Source organism: Mus musculus, chromosome 3 (assembly GCF_000001635.26).
Source record: "Mus musculus strain C57BL/6J chromosome 3, GRCm38.p6 C57BL/6J".
NCBI lineage: Eukaryota > Metazoa > Chordata > Mammalia > Rodentia > Muridae > Mus > Mus musculus.
Genome location: NC_000069.6, coordinates 147,389,463 through 147,404,575, shown reverse-complemented (window position 1 = coordinate 147,404,575; position 15,113 = coordinate 147,389,463). Strand labels below are relative to the sequence as shown.

The 15,113-nt window shown below is 40.2% G+C and overlaps 2 long non-coding RNA genes across 2 annotated transcripts; both read right to left on the bottom strand.

The window, feature by feature from the left end:
* Positions 1–1,809: 1,809 nt before the first annotated feature.
* Gm40172 lies at positions 1,810–5,218 on the bottom strand. Its single transcript, XR_867726.1, has 3 exons — positions 5,097–5,218; positions 2,182–2,291; positions 1,810–1,984 (listed from the first exon to the last, which is right to left on the bottom strand). It is a non-coding gene; the product is annotated as a predicted gene, 40172 (long non-coding RNA).
* Positions 5,219–5,290: 72 nt separating this feature from the next.
* Gm36831 lies at positions 5,291–14,894 on the bottom strand. Its single transcript, XR_376215.2, has 3 exons — positions 14,760–14,894; positions 7,084–7,191; positions 5,291–5,316 (listed from the first exon to the last, which is right to left on the bottom strand). It is a non-coding gene; the product is annotated as a predicted gene, 36831 (long non-coding RNA).
* Positions 14,895–15,113: the final 219 nt, after the last annotated feature.

The window sequence follows — 15,113 nt, the reverse complement described above, 5'->3', positions numbered from 1 at the left end:
TTATTTTTGTCCTGTTGAAATGGAATAAGAATAAATAAAGTCCATTTTCCTCCTTGAGGGGCTATCCTGCCATTCCATCTAGGACTTCATAGTTTGCCAATTCCTAAAGCATCTATTGGTATAAATAGTTTTATGTCCTTAAAAAAGTGGGCCATAGAAAATGAAGTGAGAAGGGAAAATATCTCAAAAGAATATGAAAAAAATCAACATCATCTGTAAGATGCAACAGCAAACTCACTAGCTTTTAAAAACTTATAATTATCATTGTTGGTTAATTGGTACCATAGATTACCCAGTACTGACATGTAATTTTCTAAAACAAAGAGGTTTTATTGTGTTACACAGTGCTGTGGATTTAGGGACTTTTTATTTTATTTTTACACATTGAAGAACAAAGGGCAAAATTCTTGAAGCATGAAAGGATTTAGATAATGAATTGTATCCTAAATTTAGAAATACATCAGACAACACACAGTGATTCATGGTAGAAATTTGTAATCCCAGAAAAGCAAGTTATTTAGACGTTCATTTTTTAATAAGTCAACTTTTCTTAGCTCAAAGTTGAATAAGAGCAGAAACATTAATGAACATTTATGTAGACCTTCAATTTATTTATGCTTTATGGGGAGAGATGTTAATATTTGTACAGTCATTTAGATTGTAACATTAATTTTAGCAAGTTTATAGATCCATTTGTCTTTTAATACACCACTATAATAACAATCACCCAGAGCCTATGGACTCTTCAACATTTACTTGCTGAATATTCTGGTTCCCATTTGTGAATGCAAATATTTCTTGACTAGGCTAGACTGAAGAGGGTACCAGTCTCTATGCAGAAGTAGGAATGCATTTAGAGATGGAAACCGATATTGCCTCAAGGTTCTGCCTTCAAATTTTCTTGTGGGAACCAACTCTGACTTGGTATGTCGTGGCTTTCTGCCTACCTGGCCTGTGAACAAATGCTTCAGAAGGAAGACAGATATTTGTCTGGGACTCTCTTCTTTAAAACACTAGGATCTTTCTAAAACATCAGGTATGAAGACCAGAAGGGGAGACTGCCAGACCTAGGAAAAGTATTAGTACTTTGTAAACAGAGACTTCACTCATCAGTGTGGATGAATTAATGATAATGCGAGGAAGAAAAAAATGTAGCAAAGGAAACTTCGGGTGAACCCAAATGACACAAGGTCTTAGAAAACCAAGAAGAAAGTGCAGCAAGGCCTTCCCAGCCTGCTGCATCTCAGATGAGCTTCTCCTTTGAATTTTATTCCATGTAGAATACCACACACAGAGATGAACTCATGGAATTTGCATTCAATAATGGATAACTTTTTGACATTTATTTGAAGTTTCCCTTCAGGGAAAATGCCCCAACTAGTTCTTTGGAGTTACTTCATAATTAAGCAGGCCCTGGTGTGCATCACATGACTGAGGGCATCTAGTGGACAACCTCTCGAACCTTTTTAAATCTCAAGCTTTGGGGAAATTTAATATTTCCTTTTAGAAATAGGAGTCAGTGAAAGAGCTAGGCTTCACAAGAACAAACGTGCTCTTCCTTGACAACAGGTCCACTGGGTCCAGGAAATGGGCTTAGTGGCAACTCATTGTCATTACCGAAGTGTTGGTGGGTTGGTTGTGACCTAGTGGGCTTTTCTTCAAGTCAATAGATCCAGCAATGATTAAGCAAGAAGTGTATGGGGAAAGACAACCATAAATATAAGTAAATAATATGAGAAAAATCAATAAATGAAATAATTTAATGAAAATCAAGGTGAGGGCTGGTGAGATGGCTCATGGGTCAATCTGCTTACTGCAAAGTCTGATGACCTGAGTTCCGTTACAGGTGCAGGAAGGAGACATCTGCCTCCTGCAAGCTGCCCTCTGACCTTCAGATACACAGTGAAGAAAATCCAAGAAACCCTTGCTCTAGTCCTCATCACACAACAAACTCAGAAGATGGTGGCCCTTCATTCTCCGACAGCTGCCGAAAAGCACAGAAGTTGGCATTAGCATACTAGTAAGACACCTGATTGCTTTTAACTTCTCCAAACCTGTCTTATCATCTAATATGTCGAAAGAGCACCAACAGCTCTCTATCTCAAACAATTGATTAACTACTAAGTTAACCACTGGCTAGGTTCATAAATAAGAGCATAACCTGGTAATGCCCAGCATTACCTTGCTTATCAATCTCTGAAACACCTCAGCATCATTGCTCCTCCTTCTGGGGTTCATCAAGCCTCATTGAATGAATGCTGTTGCAGGTTTGAAGTTCTCCCCCTAAGGATCTCCAATCATACATGATAGAGAACAACAGGAAAGAAGAACACATTGTAACTGCTTTTACTTTTTTAAGAAATATGTCTTCAATATTAAAAAAAAAAAAAAAGGTAACTGGTCCATGGGCATCACATCCCAATGTATGCTAGATCCCATCTAAGAAAGACAATTATCGTTTTCAGACATAATCTACCTTGTGAGTTGTGATTAATATTTGTTTTGGTTTTTTTTTCTACAACAGGATCTTATCTTATAGCTCTGGCTGGCCTAGAACTAGCTTTGAGAACCAGGGTGGCCTTGAACTCAGAGAAGTCAGCCAGCTTCTACCACTTGAGTACTAGAATTAACACTGTGCAACACCAGCACATTTTGGAATGTTTCATGGGAAGATAGAACCTGTCCTTCTGTAAAACTTTAAAGTGTTGGACATATGCCTCAAGTATCATGTTTCCATTACAAACTGTTGGGAATCCATAAAGTGTACATAAACGTTTAAGTACTCAGATTTGGTGAGCAACTCCAAGTCTTTTCTGTTCATAACTCTGATGGTGTCCAAACACCAGGAACTTCCTCTCCAAGCTCCATTTCTGAAAGGGCCCCACCTTGAGCCCCACAACAATCCTAACAACGATCTGTAAATAATCTCACTCAGAACTGATGAAATGCCAAACTACCTTTGCCATCTCTTACCAGAGAAAACAATCATACTGCATTGCATCTTCAGTCAACTGTTGCTATTGAAAATATGAGAATTCTTTCTGAACTTATTCATAAGAATCACTGAGTACTCATTTGGGGCAAGAGAAAGAATATATAGGACTGATTAGTTAACCCCATACCCTGGCCCTTTCTTCTTGAGACAGGAGCTTATGTATTCCTGGCTGGCCCTGAACTCGCCACGCAAAAACCACTGTGACCTTGAGCTTTTGCTCCTGCTTCTGCCTTGGCAATGTCTCAGGGTTACTGCTCTACACCACCAAGCCCAGTTTATATAGTTTTGGGGATGAACTCCCTGGGACTCATGGAAGCTAAGCAAGCAAGCTACCAATGTCCTCCAAGAACCATATCTTCATCAACACACTAGATATGATTAGAGAAACAGCTAAGAAAGCTAAAAATATAGTGCTAGTTAACTGTCTCATAAGGATATACCAATTAATGATTGTTGCGTCTAAAATTTAAGTGCTAGTATTTTCTATTTCAACTCTCTTAGAACAATAGAGAACTAGAATTTAGAGGCACCTTGCCTCCTCTGAAGCCACTCTACAGTTACCATTTAATCTCTTTGGTGTGCCACTTGCCGCACAGAATAAAACTAAGATGTTTTACCCTCAGGTATGTCCTTTAGCAAAGAAGTAAAAGTAATCAGAACCTGGCGTGCTTGTTGCAGGCTTCATCTGTGTTCATTACTCTGCTGATTCCCCAGTGGAAGGTGTAGCTCAGAGACAATAAAGGACCATTTTACATCTTCCACTCAGCGTTGTGAAATAAATTCAGATATGTGCTCCTGTTCCTTATTGAGCATCTACAGTGGGTGTGAGAGCTAAAGGCTAGGGATTCAAAGATGACAGGCATAGTTTATGATCCCAAGCAGACCTGCAGGCTGGGGAATGAGAAACACAGGATCCGATGAGTCAGAATCTGAGAGGCTGTAATATGGGAACAGATAATATGCACCTAGCTCATATAGGAAGAAATCAGTCCAGGAGCTGGCAGACGAGAGGCTGAGAGGGACAAGAAAGGCTTCTTGATGCCCAAAGCATTTGAACTGATGTGTTTATTAAGGCTTTCAATCATCAAAGAAAAACAGGTAGAAGAGGCTTCATGACCCACGGCAGAGACATGCTTGCTTTCTGCTTATAGCCATAGCTTCCTATACTCTCAAAGGACATCATCTTACTAATGTATAAAGGATCGCCCAGGGTAACAAAGTATGTGCGATCAAGAGAAACATTCTGGGACTGATCATTCATGCTGGGACCTGGACTGACAGCATTGATGTTCTGTAATAACTCTGTTGATTTGAGAAGGGTAAGAAGACCACCATCACTATCAAGAAGATACTTGCCTTCACATGCTAAGATACAGTGAGCAGTGCACAACACGTTCTTAGTAAGCAAAGATTCCGGTATGTTTTTATTCAACATGGTTCCCTCGTGCTTATTAAACATAGTAGAACCAATTGTCCTGTCTCCTAGCTGCTGTCATGAAAATCCTTCCCTCAGAACATCGATTTAGAGCCTAGACATGTAACAACCTGGGAATGCCACATGACTCCAAGTGGGCAGTTATTTTCTAAGAGAAGACAGCTTGGAGTCCATAGTTTACTGTTACCCTGTGTCTGCCACATTTTAAATTCTCTTTGGAGAAATTGAGAAAAGTAATCTAGTTCAAGTCTTTGGTATTCTCAACTCTTCAAAATTCTTTAAATAAAATACACAATGGATGTTATGATCTGTATGCCACTGCTGATGTCTCACAACCAGAAAGTAGCCTTCAGCCTTCAAATTACTGACTTCAACATAGCCACCTCATTTATATTTATTATTATTTTTTAAAATTTTTTTTACAGTCCAGTCCTTATCCCCCTCCTGTTCTGCCCTCTGACAGTTCCTCATCCCATTCATCCTCCTCAGGCTCCAAGAGAATGGCCCCACACCCCACACCCCACACCCCCAAACAACCAGATCCCCCCCTTCCTGGAACCTCAAGTCTCTCTCAAAGGTTAGCTGCATCTTCTGTCACTGAGGTCAGACCAAGCAGTCCTTTACTGTATATGTGTCAGGGGCCTGAAAGCAGCTAATGTATGCTACCTGGTTGGTGGATCAGTGACCAAGAGATCTCCAGCATCCAGATTAAGAAACTGATGTTCTTTCTACAGGGTAGCCCTCCTTCTCAGCTTTCTTCCAGCCTTTCCATAATTCAACCACAGAGGTCACCGGCTTCTGTCCATTGATTGGGTGTAAGTATCTGCATCTGGCTCTTTCAGCTGCTCATTGAGCTTCTGGGAAGGCAGCCATGCTAGGGTCCTGTCTGTAAGCACACCATAGAGCATCAGTAATAGTGTCAGGCCTTGGAGCCTCCCCTTGAGCTGGATCCCAAAGAAATACCTACTGTCAACAAGAACTATAAGTTACAGAGAGGATGTAGGCTTTTGTGGAATTTAATTCAGAAAAGACACTGTTAGAAATCTCTTTTACCTAAAAAAAAAAAAAAAAAAAAAAAAAAAAAAAAGTGTGTGTGTTTGGGTATCCTGTGTGTATAATCATTTATTTTCACTAATGAGCCCATATCACATATGTTTATACACACAAATATACAGAATTATACCTATATGGGCATGTAATGTAGGCTGTATTAAAGAAAATGAATGAAATCTGTAGCAGTTTAACAGCATGTCCAGGAATCATCAGGTTGTTCATAATTAACTCTCCAGGGCAGTAAAAGTCAAATGAGAATACAAACATGCAGATGTATTCCAGCCTGATATTTCCTGGGAGATTTATCCATTAATTACACATGAGAGAAGCAGCCAGCCATGGTGGACAAGAATCTGATGCTCCTCAGAAATAGAGGGCCATCCCAGGGGCACCTCAGTAAGGCTTTACTGGACCAAGAATAATAAACTCGCAGACAAAAAGCAGATTTTCAACAACGAGGAGACAATGAAAGCCTTGAGCAGCAGTGGCCATCACCAAGGAAACTGTCATTGAGGAACAAGGCTTTTAAAAAGATGCCAGCGCAGAGCATGCTACAGCTCAACCGAGAGATGTGTTTTGTGTCAAATGGAATCATCCCTAGTCTAAGCAGATGACCTGTTGGGAGGCCCTGCAAGAGACCCACTCTGCAACTCTTCTGCCCAGGTGCTGAAGTACAAACTGTGCTACCATGCATTGTCTCCTTGGAAATGCAGGCATGCCGCGGCTTCTATGAGGACGGTTGCTAGACATCTGTCATATGAGAACAGTTTGGGGGCCCTGTTACGCCCTCTACACCAGCTTCACTCATCCAGGTCACACTCCTAAGCCAGTGGCAGTCATGATAATTCCCTAAATGCTAACTTGGTATCTTCTTCTCAGTAGCTCTTTTTCCTCTCAATTGAAGATGCCATACTCAGAAAATGCCCTGAGCTTTCTCTGAGTTTGATACTTAAAACTTTCTAGATACCACCCGAGGCAGTCTCAAGTATATACTGTGCCCTTCTCTTCCTGCATGTTTACATACCTAACTAAAATCCCTTTTGCATTTCTCCTGGTTCCTTTCTTTTTAAATTTTTTTCTTTGTTTCTCTACATATCTCATAATTGGCTGTAATTTGAACAAGAAATACAAACACGATACTAATAAAATCATAGCTGTTTTCAAATATAATTAAATACATATATAAACAGATAGAGAATCTGTTTATGCTCAAATATTCCTAGGGATACTATGAATACCATTTCAAGAGTTGATAAAGCATCTTGATCTTTACGTAACAAGATTCTTGTTAACTCATACAGCTTCCGAATAATTAAAACACTATATGATCCAATTATCATTCTGGTGGCCACCCTGTCACTCTCAGTCCAGCTAAGGTGCTTTAACAAAATGCCTCGGGTGACACATAAACAGCAGAAAATGAGTTCTCTGTCTTCAAGAAGTCAGGAAGCCCAAGATCAAAGTATTAGCAGGTTGCGGTTGGGGTACCCCAGCTTCCAGGTTTGTAGGCAGAACCTTTTCATTGAGTGTTCACTGAGTGCCAGGGAGGGAGTTCCTGATCCTCTTTGCAGAGGTATAGATCCCAGCCACGAGCACTCACTTGCTCTCTTGGTAGATTTATAACATTGATGGAAGCATTCCTCTCCTCACTTCGTCACTTCGATGGCTAGGATGTCAATGCACAGTTGGCAGAAGCAGGATGAGGACACTGGTGCCAAGTAAACTAGACTTAGAAAGTTGTCTTCAATATCCAATTACAATGCCAAAGCAACTATTTACTAGAAGCTTTGTAGAAAGCGTACACATCTTTTTAATTTTAGTGGGGAATTGCATACCTCCCCCAAGGATTCTCTCTCTATAAACTCACACATTTCAGTTTTATCACAAAGTTTAAATCCAATTTTTAAAATTTGACTTCAGTATTTAATACTTTCTATTTTTCCCAGTTTGTCTTCCATGCTAAAGTTATTGGTAATAACTATACCAAAGTAGTTGCATGAAGAAGTGAAAGAAAAACTTGACTCAAGTGTAAGAAAAGAAATATGTCAGAGAAACTTCTTGTAATTTATAAATATGCATGGAAATACATTTTCAAGAAATACTGCTTAAGAGATCAACTCAGTTGTTCAAAAGGAGAGACTAATTCGAAAGAATCATTAATAATATCAGTGGAAATTTTTATTCCAGCTTTATCTCAAAGTGCCACATCTAGACAAATAAATTAGGTCATATCTCAATGTTGTTTAATTTCATTCTGGCTTAGAAAATAAACATGAAATACAAAGAGTCTAAAACCTAAGTGCAAGTCAGATGGATGGCTTATCATCCCAACATAACGCATAGTTACTATACATTGAATACTCTCTGTAGCATAAATTCTCACAGTAAGTAATAGGTCCCAGATAACATTTGACAGGAGTACCAAGGATGATTCACATTTTCAGACCATTGTCCTACTAATGAGACAATAGACTTTTGGTTCCCTATTTCAGACAGCTACAGAAGCCTCAACAAACAGACAACTGGTATGCCAAGTTGTAGTCTTTGGTATCAGAGATTCACTGAGCTGTGTTAAGGACTCTGAAGTGACATGAAAGGTTTCAACCGATATGGTGAATTGCTGCTTCAGTGCCCTTCTTTCAGAGTTAAAATGCAACCTAGCAAGTAAATGACGCTCACACTGTATACATGTATACTTCTTCCACCCGTGGCAGGGAACAGGTAGAATCGCTGTTTAGGGACAGCAAAGTAAAGGCCCTGATATGAGTCATCTATTTGTTTTTATTAGCCATGCCGGGAGAGAGAGATGCTTTCTGCTATTAAGAAATGCACAGGCATTTTCCATATCTGTTTATGCCACCGTGAAGATTGTTACTCTGTCCCTGAAGAAGATGTTACCACCACTGATAAAACAATGTATATTTGGTGGCCAGAGGGTTAACACATTTTCCAAAGAAAGAAGACTATGTATGATAATCATTCATAAATAAGCACACATGTACAAGTGCATATGTGCATGCACATATTTCACTTCCAAATTATATATGCACATATTTAATTTTAGTGATAGGTTTTATGATGATTTTGTGTTTAATACTTAAACTTTAAAAAATTATTTTATCTATTTCTATGTGTATATGTATGAATCCACACTAGTATATACACATGTATGTGTGGTACATGTACCTGTGCAAATAAAAAAAAAGCCAGAAAAGGATCTTAGATTCATTAGATCTGGAGTTGCATGCATTTTCGGGACATTGTGCTTAGTATGTGGGTGCTGGGATCTGAATACCAATCCCCATGATTGTGCACCAATATCTTTTCATTGCTGAACCACCTCTCCAGCTACAGTGGTTAAGCTCCATATAAAATTCACCCACATGAAAGTCCAGAAATCGCTATATATTTTGATAGGAAAAGAGTCCTGGCTCTATCATTTGCTAAGCCAGATGTTGTTATGCTTTTTATCTTGTCTTCAATATACCAAGCAGATTTAACTTCAGAGTGCTGTACAGGACTGATCAGATGACATAGAATATAGAGTTAACAGGCAGGCATCACCATCAGATGGCATTGAATATGTCTCATGCATCATGCAGGGTTGACAGGCAAGTGTCACAATCAGATGACATAGAATATGTCTTGTGCATCATGTAGAGTGACAGGCAAGCATCACAGTCAGATGACATAGAATATATCTCATGTATTATGTAGAGTTAACAGGCAAGTATCACAACCAGCAGAATGCTGTCCTTCTCTTACTTCCACCCATTGCTCTTTTGCCCATATTGTGGTCAGTGTTGTTCAAGTAGATGCCCCATATGCTTAGTTTTTTCTAGAATCTTCAACTGAAACTGTTTGTGTGCATTGTGATGCAAGAACAGGCTCAGAGAGGAGAAGAGATGACTTTAATGAACTAATGGCTTTGATAACACTGTCCAGAAGTCATGGTGATATGCAAAAAAATCAGTAATAATAATATTCCTGTGTGGAGGCTCAGAGGGAATATTAATGCAGGAGCAAAATTGAGGTGCAAAGATGAGATCTGTTTAGAAAATTGGATGTAAAACAAAGCTGAACTAATTTAAATAAAGTGTGTGTGTGAGAAAGAGAGAGAGAGAGAGAGAGAGAAGAGAGAGAGGAGAGAGAGAGAGAGAGAGAGAGAGAGAGAGAGAGAGAGAGAGAGAGAGAGAGAGACTTGTTCAAAAGATGTGATGGGAAGACAGTTCACTGATTAAATGATTGTCAAGAAAATGTGAGGACCAGAGGTCAGATGCCTGAGACTCACAACCCTGTCAGGCATACCATCACCTGCAATTCCAGCACTCAAGAGGCAGGGACAAGAGGGTCTCTGAAGCAAGGTGGCACATGAGACTATATGCAATTCATGAGCTCCAAGTTCAGTGGGAGATCCTGTCTCCATAAAATAAAACTAAAAGCACTATTGATAAAGACACTTAAATCAATTTCAGGCCTTCTTATGCATGGAAGCACATGGTCAACCATGCGCATCCATATTCATATGTGTGCCCACACACATTAGCACATACTTACACATGTATGCATACTGTACACACATACACAAGAAAAGAAGAAGGAGGAAGAGAAGAAAGAAGGGGAAGACAGAGATGAAGAAAAGTAGTAGCATTGCAGAAGGAGGGAGAAAAGGGATTAAAAAGTGGAGGGGAAGAAGAAGAGGGGGAAAGATGGGGGCTGAAGAGGAGGGGAGAAGAGGGAGGCAGAAGTGAAGGAGGAGAAGAAGACAGAAATGGAGCAGGGGAAGAGAAAGGAAGAAGAAGAGGGGAAGAGACAGAGTATGAAGAGGGGGGGAGAAGAGTGAGGCAGGAGTGGAGCAGGGGAAGAAAGAAGTAGAGTGGGAGAAGAAGAGGGGAGAAGAGAGGGGCAGAAGATGAGGGGGAGGAAAGGGGGCAGGAAAGACAGGAAAAAGGGGAAAGAGAAGAAAATGAGAAAGGGAGAACGAAATGGAGGACTAAACCAAGCAAATGGTCCTGAGAAGCAACTTCAACCATTTATGCTTGGTAATTTGCAATCGTTGTCCATAATATCAAATACTAGACCATGAGATGAGGGGCAGTCTCGAGTACTAGTAAAGGTTTGCTGGATTAAAGACAACTCACATCAAAGTGGACAATGACTACCCAGATGCAGGAAGCAAGTGAGAGAAGGCATGGAAGTTATATGCCAAAAATTCTTGTGTTAAGGCCAGGTAGAATTGCCTTGGTATCTACACTAACTGTCTTTTAACTTGTTTTGCCTTTTAATTAATATTGTATAAGAGCGCAAACATGCTACTGGGTCACCATGACTGATGTGCGCTGTTCGAGAAGGTCAAGAAGCATCATGAAAGGCAATAAAACCACAAAGTCACTGAGTCACTCTCTGCCCTCTGAAGCAAAGTTGTCCATTGCAGTCTAGCCGGTAACTCAGAGTGGAAGTAATAACTCAGATCACAAGTTCGGAGGTTAATTCAGCCATTCTATTCTGTTTGTTATATATACTGTCATTAACTCATTCAATCAGCAAGTCACTGGGGTGGAAAGGTGGTAGGTCTTAGGTGAGCTACAGATATAGGGCAAAGAGTGTGGACGGAGCATAGCTTGGAGCGGTGCACCTGCATTAGGAAGTATGTACTGAGGAGGTGAGAGACTTCAGGGAAATTAGTCACAGTTTCATTGATATTTTAATCTTCTGGTTCCACAATGAAAACAATCATGGTCATTATTTTTTAAAGCCAGACATATCAAACATCTGTTCTGGTATTAATCCTCAGTCTAAATAGAGACTGTCATAGCAACCTAAAAAGAATGTTTATGTTTACAGCCTAATTTTAGAAATTGAAAAGCATTTTTATATCTGATTGTTATTATTTCTGATGGTTCTCTGTATATTTCAAGCATGCAAACATATTATATAAGGGCTGGGTTTAGATCGGTTTAGAGCAAGGGTTGCTCTTCCAGAGGACCCAGTTTGATTCCCAGCACCCATATGGTAGCTTAAAACTACCTGTAAATTCATTCCCAGCTGATCTAATGCCCTCATCTGGCCTCCAGTGGGTACTGCATCCACATATTGCACAGACATTCCTGTGCAGGTAAAACAAACATAACCCTAAAAATAAAGAAGAAGCTAAAATGTATCTTAGTATTACTATGGCTTTCTAAAGTAATTATATTATTTCCCAATCAGTTTTCAACTTATTTACTTCTGTCTTAGAAAGTTTTCATATATATGAACTCAAAATAAATTTGAAAAGTGATATTTTCAGAGTTTGTCATTTTAGGGAGTGCTACAAATATGTTAATTCTTTTTCCTGCAGCAGAACAATGAGTCATGAAGTAAATGGAATTAAGCATTCATCTCTCCTCCATGTTGACCACTACAGATAAAACAACCTGATTTAATAGACTCCCTCCAAACCCACCACAGCCATCGTCATCACCTGGAGGAAGGATTATACATTCACGGTTTGCCTTTGTGTGTCCCAGAATTACCCCCATGTTGCTTTTGCAAGGGTCACATTAACAAACGACTAGAATGTCTAAATGCATTTAAGCTGCTTTGAAAAGCAGCTCATTTCAAATGGAGAAAACAATGCCTTACAGATACAAGGCTAGGAGAGCACATGAAAGTTCACCACATGATGGTGAGACAGCTTCTAGGGAAGTGGCAGGAGTTCCTGAAGAGCAGCAGCTTCAGGTAACTCAGACCAAGTGACAGAGAGGATAGCAAATGCCACATCCTTGGGAGAAGGAGAAAGCCATTCCCAGGTTAGAATCCCAGAAGAAAGATGCTCTTGTGGCCTCTTGGTGGGCTTGGTCTCTTACATGCAAAGCTTCTTCTATACCTTGTCATGTGATTTGACTGAGAGTTGAAAATATCCCTACAAGCTTTTGGGTACTTCAGTTTTTATAGCCGAAAGCAGCGATTCTCAACCTTTCTAGTGCTGTGACATTTTAACACAGTTCCCCAGCCATAAAATTATTTCATTGCTACTTATTACTGTAATTTCATTACTGTTATGAATCATAATGAAAATGTCTGATATGCAGGATATACCTGTGACCCCTAAGGTGTCATGACCCACAGGGTGAGAAGCACTGGCAAAGGCCGCTACTAAAATCAGGGAACAAGAGCTTGACTTTTACAGTGGCTGAAGAGGAGTTTACAGCCTTATCAGACTCAGTAGTGCAATTCTAAATACACAGCTGTTTTAAAAATTCTTGTTTCCCAGCCTCCTTTCTTCCAGTACGTTATATTTTCCCTTGAAAGAACTTGTGGAAACTTCTACCCAAAGAAAATCCTATTGGGAAAAAAATTGTCAGCTCATCAATGAAATTTATTACCCAGGCAAAACACACAGATACACAGACACACACACAGACACACACACACACACACACACACACACACACACACACACACACACCACACACACACACAACACACACACACACAACACACACACACACACAATGATGCTGTTCTTCTCTACTTACAAGTTCACATCTTATGAAAGTTCTTGTCACAGAAGCCCGCTTGTCTCCTTGAGAAGATGTCTTCCCAGAATCTTTGTGATCACCTTTACCTGCCTTGTCTCCATAGCTCTCAGTTGCTCCCTGATATCCAGGAGCTTACAGTTGCATTGCTACCTGCTGATTCCCACAGCCGTGTGAATGGAGACAGACACTGTGAGATCAAAGCCCTTCTCTACTCAGATCAGGACCTAGCAGAGGTGGACACGGGGTAATGTGAGAATGATGAATGAGTGAATAAAATGTCTATTTGAAACACAAAGTCTCCTGTAAATGGGCTTTTATTTTTCAGATGTACTATCAGCTTGGATACTTACTGTTGAATAAGCTCACTCTTTCTCATTCTTTCTGAACTCTGGCTGGCTGGTTGAACTCAGTTGTTCTGGCTCAAATATCCTCTCTAAGCTAACTGATTCAATCTGGCTTCTTTCAGCTTCTCACTGAGCTGCTTGGCCTCAAACTAACTCTGGCAATCTGCTCTAATCTTCTGGCTCCTTCTTATTCTCTGACTTGTTCTGTTTTCACCTGCAATGTGTCTCTGTAAAATTGTCTCCTCTCTCTCTCTCTCTCTCTCTCTCTCTCTCTCTCTCTCTCTCTCTCTCTCTCTCTCTGTGTGTGTGTGTGTGTGTGTGTGTGTGTTTCTGTCTGTCTATCTATCTCTCCCTCCCCCTTTCTCTATCTCTATTTCTGTTGCTTTCTTAAGTCACCACTCTTTCTTCTCCGTTCTCAATTAGAGTTGGTCATATCCAATCTCTGACTCATTCTGTCAAATATTTCTCTGATTTATCACTTTGTCCCCTGATTATTTTCAAATATAGCTGCTTCCTTCTACAAACTAATTTAAACTGCATTGTTTGGGATTAAGGGTGTAAAGTAAGGGTATGTCTAGAGTCCAGCCAGATCACCTAGGCCTAGAAGGGCTTTGCATAGAATCCCCTGCCAGAGCAGCCATGTTGCTGGATTAAAATGACTCTACAGTCTCCACTACAGGGTGACCTTCAACCCCCACCAAGGATGGGCTTTTATTAAAAAAAAAGAGTCAAACACTAGTCTTAGGACATAAATGTTCTCTCTCTTGGAATATTGCAACGAGTTTCCTGTTACTGTGTATGACAACTAATACGAGATGCAATGTGAAACCTCTGAGGCATTAGACAAACACAATCTTTGTCTTTTCTTTAGCATTTACAACTTACTGGACAGCTTTGCAAATGCTACATAGGACCCAAGTACAGGGCTTCTGATGAGTGTTTTCATTTAATGATGAGAAAGGCCCTTAGACATGTGTGTATGAAAAGGGAAGTTAAAACAAAATAGTCGTCACAAGATAGTCTGTATTGAAATACAATAAGATATTATACCCAACCCCTAGCCCAGTGCTCGTATTACTACTTCTAAGTGGGTACCAATACTGTTGGGCAAAGCAGGTAGCAAATTTGGGGGCATCTATCTTGCTCTCAGGCACTTTGTGATGCATTTGTGGTAGACAATTTATGTGACACACTAAGTAAAACTTCTGTTCTTTTGACAGAGCCCCAAGTATTTAAATGAGCAACTCTCAGTAGCTGCAGAGTAGAAAACCATGACACTGGTATATGTCAATTCATTTTTCTTTTTCCTCTCTCTCTCTCTCTCTCTCTCTCTCTCTCTCTCTCTCTCTCTCTCTCTCTCTCTCTCTCTCTCTCTCCTCAATATGTAGACTAGACTGGCTTGTACTCACAGAGATTAGCCTGCCTCTGCTTTTCCAGTGCCCAGTGCTACAATCAAAGACGTGCACCATCCTCAATAAACTGTTTCATTCTTTGCAGACAGTTAAATGACAGTTAGGAGCCCAGTGGAAACCATGTGACAGAATTCAGAGCAGTCCCATGGAATGTGACAAGTGGCCACTCCTCCTGTATTGTAAGTGGGGAAATTTATAATCCTGTTGGCTGCTTTCAGAGTCTGTGGGCATAAATGTAGCTTTATTTAGGATAAAACTATTCCTGGGGCTGTGGGGGGGTGGGGAGGTAGTGGGGCCATTGCTTATTACTGGGTTCTGAAATGTGTGCTACAAAGAGTCAGAGAGTGAGTA